Source organism: Dasypus novemcinctus, chromosome X (genome assembly GCF_030445035.2).
Source record: "Dasypus novemcinctus isolate mDasNov1 chromosome X, mDasNov1.1.hap2, whole genome shotgun sequence".
Lineage (NCBI taxonomy): Eukaryota > Metazoa > Chordata > Mammalia > Cingulata > Dasypodidae > Dasypus > Dasypus novemcinctus.
Window position 1 is genome coordinate 99,024,190 of NC_080704.1, and position 15,797 is coordinate 99,039,986.

General features: G+C 39.2%; 1 long non-coding RNA gene across 2 annotated transcripts in view; it reads right to left on the reverse strand.

Moving 5' to 3' along the window:
• LOC131277202 (uncharacterized) overlaps positions 1–15,797 on the reverse strand; it is an 80,163-nt gene that overhangs the window by 14,287 nt on the left and 50,079 nt on the right. The window lies entirely within an intron of this gene.

Here is a 15,797-nt window from a genome sequence, read left to right on the forward strand (position 1 = left end):
GATGGTTAACCATCACACCTGGGAACCAAGAGTGCCTACAACTCCAAGGAGGAGAATCACATCCATCAACCTATGGGATCTAAGCCCCCTCTCGATATACAGGTGGAGTGGCCACAGTAGTTGATGAGGGCAGGGAGAGGGAAGAAGTTATGAGATGTGAGGGCATTTTTGGGAATTGAAGTTGTCCTAAATGATATTGCAGGGACAGATGCTGGACATTTTATATCCTGCCATAACTGAATGTACTGGGAGAGTGTAATCGACAATATAAACTATAATCCATGTGTGCAGCAGTGCTCCAAAATGTATTCACCAAATGCAATGAATGTGCCACAATAATGGAAGAGGTTGTTGGTGTGGGAGGAGTGGGGTATGGGGGGGTGGTGTATGTGGAAAACTCTTATTTTTTTTAATGTAACATTATTTGTGATCTATGTACCTTATAAAAAAAGACAATTTAACAAAAAATAAAAATAAAGTAAAAATTAAAAAACATTTTAAAAATAAAATAAAAAGAAATTAGGCATGTGACTTATGAATCCAATCAACCAACTCTGCATAAGCCAGTAATAGAGATTGGATGTTTTAGTTTCCTATGTTGCTCAAACAAAAAACATGAAATGGGATGGAGTAAACAATGAGAATTTATTTGTTTCATGGTCTGAGGCTGGGAAAAAGTCCAAATCAAGGTGTCATCAAGGCAGTGTTTTCTTCCTGAAGACTGGCATTCTGGGGATGGATGCTGGTGTTTTTTTCTCCTTAGCTTTTCATATGTCTAGGCATATGGCAGTGTCTCCTGATCTCACTCTTCTCTTCTGGATTAATGTCCAGCTTCTTGCTTTCTGTGACATTCTCTCTCTCACTGTCTGAATTTCATTTTGCTTATAAAGGACTAGAGTAATCATCACCAGTTGGTGATGCAACTGGAAAAATACCTTGAATAAAATGGGGAAATGGTAATGACAAATGAGTTTTTATGGCTATGGGACTTCAAAATGAGTCAGGAAGTCTCAGCAGGATCTCAGAGACAGCCAAAGTAGATACAACCCAGGTACTGGTGTTCCTGAGGGCTACAGAGACACCCAGGTCCTATGGTCATGACAGATGACTCTGGAGTTCAGTGTCTTGCCAGTGAGCCCTACTTTGGAATTTGTGCTCCTTAGTGTGATGGAGTTGGACTCAGATGTGACCTTTCCACACATGCTTCTTCTGTCACTTTTCCTGAACCTGTGGTTGGTGGTTGGGATGGTGTATACTCAGGAGACTTGAATCTCTGGACTGGTCATATTCCAGCTGGGCCCTGAGCCTCAGCAGAGTTAGAACACCCACTCTCCTATTCATTTAGCTTACCCAGGTCGGCTTACCCAGGTCAGCTAACAGAGAGGTGAGGATGGTTAACCACCACATAAGGGAACTGAGAGTATCTACAACTGCAAGCAGGAGAATTGTATCCATCAGTCATGTGGGATCTAAGCCCCCTCTCAATTTATAAGTGCAGTGGACATTGCCATCCCAGGGTCCAAAGCATCAAGGAATATAATATGGATAGGAGTGAACTTGCTAATATTATACTATAAAACTTTGCGACAGTAACAATGGAAGAAGTTGGTGGCCATGGGAGTTCCTGAGGACAGGGAGAAAGAGGGAAAGGTGTGCTGTGGGTCATTTTCTGGACTTGGAATTGTCCTGAATGATATTGCAGGGAGAGATGTAGAACATTGTATATCCTGCCATAACCCACTGGATGGACTGGGGAAGAGTGTGAACTACAATGTAAACTATGGCCCAATACACTCCAGGGTGTACTGATCAGATACAATGAATGTGACTTACTGATGAAAGGAGATGTTGCTGTGGGAGGAGCGTAGTATATGGGAACCTCCTATGTTTTTTGACATAACATTTTGTGTGATATATTTTTCTTTTTTAAAAAAAGGCATTATCCATGTGGTGCAGCAGTGTTCCAAAATGTATTCACCAAATGCAATGAATGTCCCATGATGATGAAAGATGTTGCTGATTTGAAAGGATTGGAGTGAGGGGGGTGGGAAGTATGTGGGCACCTCTTATATTTTTTTAATGTAACATTTAAAAAAATAAAGAAAGAGAGAAAGAAAAAAGATAATTTCTCACCTTGTGGCTACCCAGTTATACTGACACCACTAATTAAAGAGTCCATATTTTCTCAAAAAGAAGGCAATAAAAATAAAAAATTTAAAAATTCAATAGCAAAAATTTTAAAAAAAGGACCAGTGTCACAGACTCAGACCCATCCTGATTGGGCGGGGCCACATCTTAACTGAAATAACCTCATCAAAATGCCTTACTTACAAAGAGTTCACACCCACAGGAATGGATTAAGTTTAAGAGTATGTTTTTCTTGGGTACATACAGCTTCAACCCATCACACAGGGTTATCTAGGAAGGATCTGTGAAGAAGCCTCCTGTCTAATGATGTGAATTCCCTCACGGTGCATGAAAGACCAACAAGGTTTTTGAGAATTTTATGCCAGGAGAAACACTGCCAGTCTTGCCTAAATAGGACAGAAATGGGAAAAAAATGAAGAAAGAATGTCTTCTAGGTCAGAACCATGGATGCAGATGCCAGATAGGGCAGGACCACAACCTTGAGCAGACAGGGAATGACCACGGGGCCCAGAGGACAGAACATCCAACTACAGAAGATATCAAGGGGTCTTGAAACCTAATGTAATTTGCTCTATTGTGTATCAGAGTTGCTTGGGATACATGACTCCTTTTTTCCTTCTAAATTCTCCCTTTTGAAATGTGAATGTCTATCATGTGCCCATCCCATCCGTGTATTTTGGAAGGGGACAACTTGATTTCTAGGTTTCACATGTTCACAGACAAGAATTTTGCCTCATTATGGACTATACCTAGGGTCTCACTCATACCTGCTTCAGATGATTTAGAAGATGAGATTTGAGATATGTTGAGTTGACTATATTTAGATGATATTTTGGATACAAAGTTGATTCTGGAATGAGATAAATCTTTGGGGGATGTTGAAATGGCATAAATATATTTTGTATGTGGGAAGGACATGAATTTTGAGGGGCCAGTGGGCAAACTATTGTGGGTTGAATGATGTCCCCCAAAAAGATATATTGAAATCCTAACCCCAGATAGTAGAGAATGTCATTGTATTTGGAAATAGGGTCTTTGCAGATGTAATTAGGCAAGATGAGGTCATAATGGAGTAGGATGGGCTGTAATTCAATGGGGTAGCATGATAAGAGATAAAACAGAGACACAGATACAGACACAGAGGAAAGATGGCTATGTGAAGATTGAGGCAAAGATTAGAGTTACGCTGCCACAAGCTAAGGAATGCCTTGGGCTATAAGAAGCTGGAAGAGGCAAGGAAAGCTATTCCTCTAGAAGCTTTGGAGGGAGAATGTCCCAGCCAAACCTTAGAAGAAATATCTGTTGTTTTAGGCCACCCAGTTTATGGTATATTGTTATGGAAGTCCCAGAAAATTAATGAAGGTTGTGTCTGGACATCCACTTCCTATAGGATATATTAAACTCTACAGTAAGGAAAGGGAACATGAACCTTTAGTGGATTGCTAGCCAATTCTGCTATATTAGTTAGTCTCAGAGAGATTTGGCAACCAAAAGTTGGAAGCCAGCCAATGTACAGGATCAAAGAGCAGGACTTTACCCCAGGAAAGGACTTGAAATATAATTTCTTAACTTATCTGGGGAGCTTTTAACAAATACCAATGCCCAGCCCCTAGGATAGGAAGGGAATAAAGATCAGTATATATTTTTTTAATTAGGAAAGTTGTATGTTTCTAGAAAAATCATGCAGAAAATACAGAGTTCCCATATAACCCCCTCAAATACACAGTTTTCTGTATATTACCACTTTACATTAGTGTGGTAAATTAGTTACAATTGATGAAAGAATATTGTAATTTTACTATTAGCTATCATCCATAGCTTACATTAGCATTCTTTGTTGTACAGTCCTATGATTTTTAAAAATTGTTTATTGTAGTAACATATATACAACCTAAAATTTCCCCTTTTAACCCCACTCAAATATGCACAATTAGGTTTATAACTGATTACAAATGATGCACAATTACAAGATTTTGTGTAATTACTAATTTGAAAAGGGCAATGTTATTGTTTACTTTGCTTCTAAAAAAAAGTATGAACTTCACATAAAAGCCATCAGATAATTTCCCAATTAATCCAATTTCCTTGAAACTACTTCAGAAGAATAACATAAATGCCCAAAGAAAATTTATGACAGTCATGCCTCACAAAATTGAGATATTTGTCAAAAATGACATGGCAGCACCAACTTTCCCTCAACAATAGCTCATAATATAACAAATGAAAACTCTTTGGCCATTATATAAGTTCATATATAAGTCCATCTACAGCATAGTGTTAAAAAGTACAAGCCCTGGGTTCAACCTGGACAAGAAACACAGCTCCACCAAGACATTACGACCCTCTTTGAACCTCATCTTTCTTATCTGTAAAACAGAGATAATAGTATGTACCTCATAAGGTTGTTGCAAAAATTAAATAAGATCAAATAAACAAATAAATAAGATAAAGTGAAGTGCTTAGCATAGAGTCTTAATGGTAATACGTCAAATAAATACAAGTTATTATTAATACTACTTCATACATCAGCTGAAATACAACAAAAAACCATGCAGTCATCAACTTAATAGCCCCACTTAATTCCAATTGAATGTTTTTTAAATGTACTTATGTTGTGAAATATTTCAAACCTACAGTTCAAAATAAAAAATAATATAATGAATATTTGTATACCCACCAGCCATTTTTTAAACAAATTCTGCTATTCTGGTTTTTGTTTTGGATTATTTAATTTTCTTTTTAAAATTATCTTCTTATAAAATTAATAGATCACACAAAATATTACATTAAAAAAACATGAGGTTCCCATACACCTCACTCCCCATCCCCCACCCCATCATTTTTTAAATGTATTTTTTGAAAATACATAGATCACAAAAAATGTTACATTAAAAAATATAACAGGGAAACAGACTTGGCCCAGTGGTTAGGGCATCTGTCTACCACATGGGAGGTCCAGGATTCAAACCCCGGGCCTCCTTGACCCGTGTGGAGCTGGCCCATGTGCAGTGCTGATGCAAGCAAGGAGTGCCGCGCCGCGCATTGTTGTCCCCTGCATAGGGGAACCCCACGCACAAGGAGTGAGCCCCATAAGAAGAGCCGCCCAGCACAAAAGAAAGTGCAGCCTGCCCAGGAATGGCACCGCCCACACTTCTGCCGCTGATGACAACAGAAGCGGACAAAGAAACAAGACGCAGCAAATAGACACAGAGAACAGACAAGACACAGCAAATAGACACAGAGAACAGACAACTGGGGGAGAGGGACATTAAATAAATAAATAAATAAATCTTTAAAAAATATATATATAACAGAGGTGGGGCAAGATGGCATCTGAGTAAGTACACTGTCATCATCTCTCTTACAAAAGACCAGCTGTGAGGTGATGGAGTCCTACCGGAACAGGCTGTTTTGGGAACCCGCAGGGCGGGAGGTATCTGGACATCAATCTGGAGAGACTGCAGCAGAGTTGGTGTTTGCTCAAAGTAGAACTGCGGGTTTCTAACACTGAACTCCGAAGCTATGTGAAGGTAAATCCCTCTCCCCTAGGGCTAAGAGCCGTGGCATTCACTGAGAATTGCTGGTGGTGGGGCAGAGATTCCAAGCCCCATGTCCCCCAAATGCATGAACCCCAAGCCTGTGTCCCCTGAACCCCCATGGCCACTGCTATATACCCCAAGTCCACATTCTTCCAGGTCTCTGTTTCCTGACCCCAGCACCACCAGAAATCCGGCATTGCCCTACCCCTCCAAAGAGACTAATTCCGGAAGTGGGAGAGTTTAGGTGGGAGGTGCAGAGGGGCCAAGGAGTGTAGGTTTAATTTTAGAAACTCATAGCCATATGAACTCATTTGTCTTTTCCATTTCCCCCTTACTTTAGGTCAAACAGCATTTTTAACTCCTGTTATTATATGTAGACAGGGATATTCTGCTGGTCCGCGTTGAACCTTTTATTCGAGGTCATTTTCTAGTTACGTCATCAGTTGGTACTTGGTAGTGATCCCTCGGTGGCAGGGAGGCCCATCCCCGGGTGTCATGTCCCACGCTGGGGGGAAGGCATTGCATTTACATGCTGAGTTTGGCTTCAAGACTGGCCACATTTGAGTAACACGGAGGCTGTCAGGAGGGAACCCTTAGGCACAGTGCTGCTCTAGGCCTTGTTCTTATTTCAGGTGTATAGGCTCACAAGCATAGTCGTTAGTATCAGGGGCTCTCTGTTGGACCCTCATTCCTTCCTGATCCTTACCGTTGCACCTGGGGGACTGCCACTGCTCCCCTAGGGCCCACGACAGATCCCCCCCCCCGGCCAGGAACCCAGTACCCCCCCAGCTGTTGTTTTTAATTGTTTCCACTATGAGTATATCCAAACATTTCCATGCATCCTGGACATATGCCCTGTATAACTCCCTGTCAACCATATATCGCCTGTCAATAACATCCCATACCAGTATTCCTCCACCGCCATTGTTGAACCACTCTGTGATCCAAAACTTCCTGAAAAGTGAAGCCCAATATAATGTCAGGTTCCCTTACTAGTAAAATGGAATATAGCGATGAGTTTAAAGGTTAGATATAGAATACATATTGATTTAGAAAAATTCTACATCTTATCTTTTTCTTTTCTTTTTTCCCTAATTATTGAGCTTCTCTTCACAAGAGCCTTAGATCACAGTAATTCATATATACAATATACAGTACTCCCACACATCCACCATAAAACCTTTTCCCTTCCACAGCGATAATCTTTTAACTTATTCATATCATATTTACTGAAACTGGTGTACAGACTCTGAGACAATAGCTTTCAAACAAGGTGACATCTGTGCTTACATTGTGGTCCATACTTTAGGCTATACAGTTTTCTAAATTTTTTAGTTATCCTACGTTTTACATTATGGTTTACATTATTAGTCTGTCGTCCCCTATATGTTTTTGGTGTAATATTACATGTTTTATATCCATCATTGTGTACTCTCGCGAAACTCCTCTCTTGCCCCCACATTTACCTTGGTTCCATCCATTCAATATCCATTTTCCCCTCCCCTTGGGGCGCACAGCGACAGCCAATCTCCATTTCCCGAGGAGCCACATCCAGAGATACTTGCAACAGTGTTCAGGGCCTGACTTGCTCAACTGCCCTAATGCCCTGGGAGCCACCCTTTCTCTCGAGAGATACGGTTCCCTCTATTTGATGGCATTAGTCCTCCCCAGAATGTGGGTCCACCCCCACTCTCACTTCTTGGGTCTCTACCCAATGGTACAAGCCACCCTGGTAAAATGAGCATTCAGACATTCCCCAGGAGTCTGTCCCGCGTCAGACCATCCCCTCCGAGCATCCTAAACAGGTAACCCTCCTAATTATATTTTGATACGGTTTTCTCAGCATTTTATTCTCAACCAACACCTGACAATCTCCTATGTTCATATGTTGCCCCTCCCTCCCCCCAATTTTTTGGGCAATATTACCCATCCGCCCATCCCCAGCCCCCCTCAAACCCGCAAAGCCCCACCCAAAGGCAACACCACACCCCCATTTTATCTCCTCTTTGTGCTCATACTTACCACCAGCTCATCATAGATTCCACCCCTGCATACGTCAGCTCACATCCTTCCTCCATCCCCTGATTTCCTGTAAGCCTATCTTCCAGTCTCTAGCTCTCTGAGGCAGCTTGCTTATTTCATATCACTGAGGTCATGTAGTATTTGTCCTTCAATGCCTGGGTTGCTTCACTCAACATAAGGTTCTCAAGATTCATCCATGTTATCACATGTGTTTGTAGTGTATTCATTCTTAAAGCTGAGTAGTATTCCATTGTATGTATATACCACATTTTATTTATCCATTCATCTGTTGATGGGCATTTGGGTTGATTCCACCTTTTGGCAATAGTGAACAATGCTGCTATGAACATTGGTGTGCATGTATCAGTTTGTGTCCTTGTTTTAAGTTTTACTGGGTATATACCCAGCAGTGGAATTGCAGGGTCACATGGAAAATCTATAGCTAGGTTTTTGAGAAACCACCAAACTGTCCTCCAGAATGTCTGGAACCTTATGCTTTCCCACCAGCAGTGGATGATGTTCTCATTCCTCCATATCCTTTCCAGCACCGGCAGTCTTATGGGAGTAAGATGGTATCTCATTGTAGTTTTGATTTGCATTTCCCTAATAGCAAGTGACTGTGATGATTTTTTCATGTGCTTTTTAACCATTTGTATTTCTTCCTTTGTGAAGTGTCTGTTTAAATATTTTTCCCATTTTTTAAATGGTTTTTTGTCTTTTTATTTTCAAGATATAGGAGTTCTTTATATATGCAGGATGTAATCTCCTATCAGATATATGGTTACCAAATATTTTCTCCCATTGCATAGGTTCTTTTTTCATTATTGTGACAAACTCCTTTGAGGTGCTGAATGCTTTAATTTTGAGGAAGTCCCATTTATCTATTTGTTCTTTTGTTGCTCATTCACTGGGCGTGAAGTTCATGAAGTCATTTCCTATTACAAGGTCCTGTAGGTCGTTCCCTACATTGCTTTCCAAAGTCTTTATGGTCTTGGCTCTTTTATTTAGGTCTTTGATCCATCTTGAGTTGATTTTTGTATAAGGTGTGAGATGGTAATCCTCTTTCATTCTTTTACATATGGATATGCAGTTCTCCAGGCACCATTTGTTGAAGCGGTCATTCTCTCCCACGTGAGAGGGTTTGGTGGCCTTATTGAATATTATATGACTATACATATGAAGATCTGTATCAGAAATCTCAATTCAGTTCCATTGGTCAGTGTGTCTATCCTTGTGCCAATACCTTGCTGTTTTCAATATTGTAGCTTTGTAGTATGTTTTGAAGTCAGGTAGTGTGATACTTCCCATTTCATTTTTCTTTTTCAGTATGTCTTTGGCTATTTGGGGCCTCTTTCCTTTCCAAATAAATTTCAAAGCTAGTTTTCCTACTCCATTAAAGAATGCTGTGTTGATTTTTATTGGGATTGCATTGAATGTGTAGATCAGTTTTGGTAGGATAGACATCTCAATACTATTTAGTCTGCCTATCCAAGTACAGAGAATATTCTTCCATTTATTTAAGTCTTCTTTGATTTCCTTGAACAGTGTTGTGTAGTTTTCTGTGTTTACCTTTTTTCATCTTTAGTTTAATTTATTCCTAGGTACTTGATTTTTTTATTTACTATTGTAAATGGTATTTGTTTCTTGATTTCCTCCTCAGATTGCTCTTTATCGGTGTACAGAAATGCTACTGATTTTTGTGCATTGATCTTATAACCTGTGACTTTACTGAACTCATTTATGATTTCTAGAAGCTTTCTTGTAGACTTCTCAGGGTTTTCTATGTATAGGACCATGTCACCTGCAAATAATGAAATTTTGACTTCTTCCTTTCCAATCTGGATGCCTTTTATATCTGGTTCTTGCCTCAGTGTTTGAGCAAGTACTTTGAAGCCAATGTTAAATAGAAGGGGTGATAGTGGGCATCCTTGTCTTGTTCATGATCTTAGAGGGAAAGATTTTGGATTTCACCATTGTAAATTATGTTGGCTGTGGGTTTTTCATATATACCCTTCATCATGTTCAGAAAATTTCCTTGTATTCTGATCTCTTGCAATGTTTTTATGAAGAAAGGGTGCTGTAATTTGTCAAATGCTTTTTCTGCATCTTTAGATATGATCATGTGGTTTTTTCCCTTCAATCTTTATATGGTATATTACACTGATATATTTTCTTATGTTGAACCATGCTTGCATACCTGGAATGAATCTCACTTGGTCATGGTGTATAATTCATTTAATGTGTCGTTGAATGTGGTTAGAAAGTATTTTGTTGAGGATTTTTGCATCTGGGTTCAGTAGAGAAATTGGTCGTAATTTTCCTTTCTTGTGATGTCTTTGTTTGGCTTTCATACTAAAGTAATGTTGGCATCATGGAATGAGTTAGGCAATATTCCTTCTGTGTCGAATTTTTGGAGGAGTTTCAGCAAGATTGGCATTAGTTCTTTCTGCAATGTTTTGTAGAATTCAGCTGTGAAGGCGTCTGACCCAGGCCTCTTCTTAGTTGGGAGATTATTAATGACTGATTCTATCTCTTTACTTGTGATTGGTTTGTTGAGATCTTCAATTTCCTCTTTCATCAATAGAGGCTCCTTATGTGTTTCTAGGAATTTGTCCATTTCCTCTCAATTGTCATTTTTGTTGGAATATAGTTTCTTCAATTGTGCCATTCATAACCACCATACCCGTTATCTTTTTGTTTATGTTTAAAATTTCTTCAATATGCTCCTCAAGTGTTTTTTAATATCCTTAATCACTTCCTTTACTTCATTAAGTTGTTGATGATATTTGTTAGGACAGCTTTGATTATTTGTTCAATGTTCTGCTCCTCTTCCTGGTTTTTAGTTTGTTCATTGGATTGGGCCATGTCTTCCTGATTATTGGTATGGTTTGCAAATTATTGTTGCTGTCTGGTCATTATTTTATCTTGATGGGTTTTTTCAGTTGATTAGCTTCTCTATCTAGTCTCAGGTTTTATTTAGGTGCTGTTTACATGTGTGTTAAATTTTCTCTTTTATACTTTGTTTTTCTTATTCTATTTCCTTGTTGTTATCTAAGGTCCCTTGAAGGAAAAAGAATAGCACCAGGAAAAGCAAAAGAGGTAGGTGAAGAAAAAGTATAATAGTAGTATTGACAGTAAATGTTAGCAGAAGAACCATATAAGACCTAGAAGAATGGATATTAAACTCATGTAAGCAGTGTAGAGTTATAGGAATAAAAAAGTGGAGTACTTACAGTGAATTTGGAAAGTGACTGTAGAGAAGGATGTAGTATGAATTAAAATGCCAGTATGATGCAGAGAGAGGGAATGAGAAAAGAAAGGATAGTAGCATAAAGAGTTAATAAAAGATTAAAAAAACAGAATAGAAATGTTAGAAATAAGACTAAAAAAATTGCGGCTAAGCAAAGACAGGTGGAATGTAAGAGCAACAAAAAAGGATGGAAGATGAAAGATGTAGGAAGGAAAAGAGATAACACTGGCAGCCAAAATCAGTATACATAGAAAAGAGGAAATTGAGGATGAAGAACAGCAAACAGGAAATGAGCCAGCAGCACCTAATAGAAAAAAAGAAAAAAGAAAATAAAGAGAAAAAAAGAGTGGCAGGATAAAGAGGAAGGAAAGACAAGGGAAAAAAAAAAAACATGCAAGCCCTCGAGCAAGGAGTCAACCAAACATTAAGAAAAACCAGACTTCCCTCTTACATCACTGTTCAGCTTGTCAGGCTGGTGGTGTTTATCAATCAATTACCCTGCAGCTTTCTCACTGCAGATCTTGAAGTGCATTTTAGTGAGTAAACTAAGGTAAATTATGTGACAAAAGTAATCTTTAAAAAAAATAATAATAAGAGACCTAAGGGAAGCTAATACAAGGAGAATGTCTATGTTTTCCCTGTCTCAAAGTATCAGCTAGATGTTTAATATTCCAGTGGGTCACTGCTCTAAGAGGAGTCAGAAACTGAACCAGAGACCTTGCACATTCATGGCTGAAACTCCTCCACTGAGCCAAAACCTCCTTCTAGGTCAGCCTGCTCCTCAAAAAGAGTCCCCTTCCTGGGGCAGGATTGACTCTTTGCAATTGAATAAACTGATTAGGAATTTGTCCTTCTCCCTTTCTCCCTTCCTTTCTTTCTTCTCTCCAAGGGTAGCAGGAAAACCATATGAGAGCTCCCCTCTGAGATTCAAATGGGACCCTGGTGAACTAACTCACAACTGAAAATAATAACTCTCAGTCTTTTTGAGAGAGAGCACCCACACCTTGCTGGAAACACTAACTATGCTCTTGGAAACCTATCAAGCACTTCCTACTGTCCCACTCCCTTAGGTGTATTGCACAGGCCTAGTTAATTGTGTGACTTCACCTTCTCCCAGACCGATTTTCCCTATCTCAGGGCAGTTAGGTAAATCAGGCTGTCTCAGCAGATTTGCCTCTCACCTCTTCCTAGTTTCTCTTCAAGCCATCTGGTTTTCTCCTCAAAGTTCAAAAAAGGAGGTCTAGACAATTGAATCCACACTTGTTGGTCCCTTCTGAACCTTTACCAGAACGCTCCCACTCTTGGAGCTTGTCAGAGACCAGCAGTGTTTGGGATTCGGTGAATGACGGGTTTGGGGAAGGCATATTCAAGGATCATGGGTTTGGGAAACATAAGGTTCAGGGAATGCCACCATGTGACCAATGGGGTTTGGGGAATGCCTTGGCTATCTGCCCTAAAGAAGGGGCTTATCCTTCCCACAGCTGCAGCCACAATCTCCAGAAACCCATGGTTTTAACTTGAGCAATCACACTTTTTGTCACACTCTTCAGATTGATGTCCAGAATCCTCCTGCTTTGTGGGTTCCCAAAACATCTCACTCAGGCAGGATTTTGTCCCCAGGCAGCCATTTTTTTTGTAGGAAAGATGATGTGGGTGTGCTTACTCAGACACCATCTTGCCCTACCTCTCTAAGATACTCTTAATATGTGAAATTGTGAGTGGTAGAAGGGTGGGTTATATGGGAATCCCCTATACTTATGAGGTAACTATTTTATAATCTAAAACTCTTCTAAAAATAATGCATATTATCACCAAAAAAAATGTACAGTGCCCAACAGAAGATTAAAAGACAAAGAAACAAGAAAAGATGACCCATCCAAAAGGAACAAGATAAAAATCCAAAAACAGTCAACAAAGGGGAAGAAACATTGACTGTACTGGACAAAGACTTGTAAAAAATGACCTTTAATATGTAAGGAGATAAGAACTAAAGGATATGAAGAAAATAGTGAATGAACAATATAGGATTTTTCACATACAAGGAAGCCTCAAAAAAGTCTAAGTGCAGATTTCTCCTCAGAAATCATGGAAGGGAATAGGCAGTGGTATGATAAATTTAAGGTATAGAAAGGGAAAAATTGCCAGAACCCCCCAAATTTTAATACAGTGAAATTTTCCTTCAAAAATGAGGGAAAGGGATTTTCAGGAAGATGGCATCAGAGTAGGTAGGCAGGAGTCAACTCTCTCATGAAAACAAAAGAGGAAGGGCAAAAATCTGTCCAAGGAAGCTTCTGTGGGGATTTGAAGACTAAGAGAGTACTGTGCATCCTCCAGAAGGGAGAGGGACAGAGAGATGAAAGAGCTGATATGAAAACCATATGTGTGAATCACCATGGCCCAGGAATGGCACACACTCCCACCCTCAAGGCAAACAGTCCAGACAAAACCTTTGACTCATTGCAGCCAATGGAGAGGGGAATAGACATTTTCTTCCCTGAGAAGAAGGATGATGTGACAGAGGGAAGAGAGTGATTTCTCTTTGATGAGTTTGTCCAACAGAGTCTGCTTTGAATCTTGGCTCTCGTCAAACCATAATCACAGGCCTGTGGGGGTTGAAAAAGACACCTCCAGGGAAAGATTTGCCGAGTGCCATCTGCTGGCCAGCTGGGAAACGACAGGAAGAAAATTGTTTTAAGGAGTCTCTCATTCCAAACAACATGGAGCAGGTCTTTGCCCAATTACAGAGTCCCTGGCCCTATATGGATAACTTAAGTTGGGCAATTTTAAAGACTGAAAATAAATGGAACCAAAAATAAAGAAGAGCCATGCAACAAAACCACTATGAAAAAGAAATATTATCAGAGCAAACTCACCAACATATTCAGATGTCTAAAAATCAGCAAAAAATTATAAGTCACACTAGAAAACAGGAAGAGATGGCCCAATCACAGAAATAAACCAAAAATTCTGGTGAGACATGGTATATAAGAAAACTAATCAATGATAATCACACAAATCCCCTAAATCAAGTCACGGAGTTGAAAGAAAATATGACTACAGAGACAAAGGATATTAAGAAAACACTGGGTGAGCATAAAGAACAATTTGAAAGCCTAGAAATAAAAGTAAAGTGCTTATGGGAATGAAAGACAAAATAGATGAGGTTAAAAATACAGTAGAGGCATATAATAGCAGGTTTGAATTGATGAACAACAGGATTAGGGAACTGGAGGAATAAACATCTTGACTAGAAAAGACAGTAGAACAGAAAGAGAAAAGAATGGAAAATAATGAAACAGGGTTTTGGGGACTTGAAAGACAACTTGAAACACACAAAAATACATGTTATCAGCATCCCAGAACTCTTTCTGAGTGTGGAAAAAGGGAAGAAAGAATACTTCACAAAATAATACCAAAAACTACTCAACCCTTATGACGGACATAAGTATTAATATCTAAGAAGGGCAATGCACCCCAAACAGAATAAATTCAAACAGACCTACTCTGAGACACCTACTATTCAGAATGACAAATACCTAAGACAGAAGATTCTGAAACAGTAAGAGAAAAACAAAGCATATCATACAAGAGCAAAATAAGGTTAAGTGTTTATCTTTCATCAGAAACTACAGAAGCAAGAAAAAAGTGGTATGAGGTATTTAAGGTAATGCAAAACTGTCCTTCAACGAGCAATGCATCTGGGGATAAAAACAAAAACGACAACAACAACGTCTTGACCAAAAGGGGGAAAAGCTACAGACAAACGAATTCATATGGCTAAGAAAATTCAAAGTGAGTCAGAAGGCCATCCCAGAGGTAGCACTTATGCACATCTCAACAGGATCTCATTAACAGCCAAAGTAGATACAATCTGAAATAGTGAAGCTCCTCAGGGATATGGAGACATCCAGACACTATCATCAGAGCAGACAGCTTAGGAATTTGGCTCTTGCAAGTGGGTCCTAATCTGTTTTTTATGCTCCCCAGTGTGACTGAGTTGGAGTCAGCAGTGGTTTCCCTATGCATGTCTCTTCTATTCTTCTACTCAAACCTAAAATTAGTACTAGAGTTGATTGGTGTACATCCAAGAGACTTAAACCATTGGGTTGTATATGTGCCAGGTGACCCCTGAATCTCAACAGAGTTGCAACACCTACTGTCCAGTTCAATGGATTCACCCAGGGCAACTAACAGGGAGATGATGCACAAACAACATACCAAGGGACCAAGAGTGCCTACAACTGCAAGCAAGAGGGTCCCATCTATAGGACATCTCAGCTAAATTATCTTTTGCTCAACAGACTTCTTTGACTTCCATTACTCACATAAGACCCTTCATTTGAATGATTTCACACAATCATCATTTAGTAATTGTTGATTTGAAAGCTTGATTACTATCTAGATATATGATTACCCTGATATTGCAACTTAAATAATGCCAGGGTTTTGTCTGTCCACACAATCATATCACAAGGCACAATGCTTTCTTGGAACATATCACTTACTCAGAATATATATTTTATATGTAAAAAAAAAAATAGGGTGAGTTTAAAATCTTCAAAGAAAAATAAAAACTGATGGAATCTCTTACGAAAAGACCAGAATTACAAGACATAATAAAGGGAGTGCTGCAGCCTTAAAGGGAAAAACAATGGCAAGAGACTTGGAGAAGAGTGTAGAAATGAAGATTATTAATAAGCATAACTTAAAAGGTAAAAAGAAAGACAAAATTAAGATATGACAATAGAAAGCCAGAAGATAAAAGTTATGTCTCTATAGTAATAACATTGAACATTAATGGGTTGAATTCCCCTATCAAAACACACAGACTATGAAAC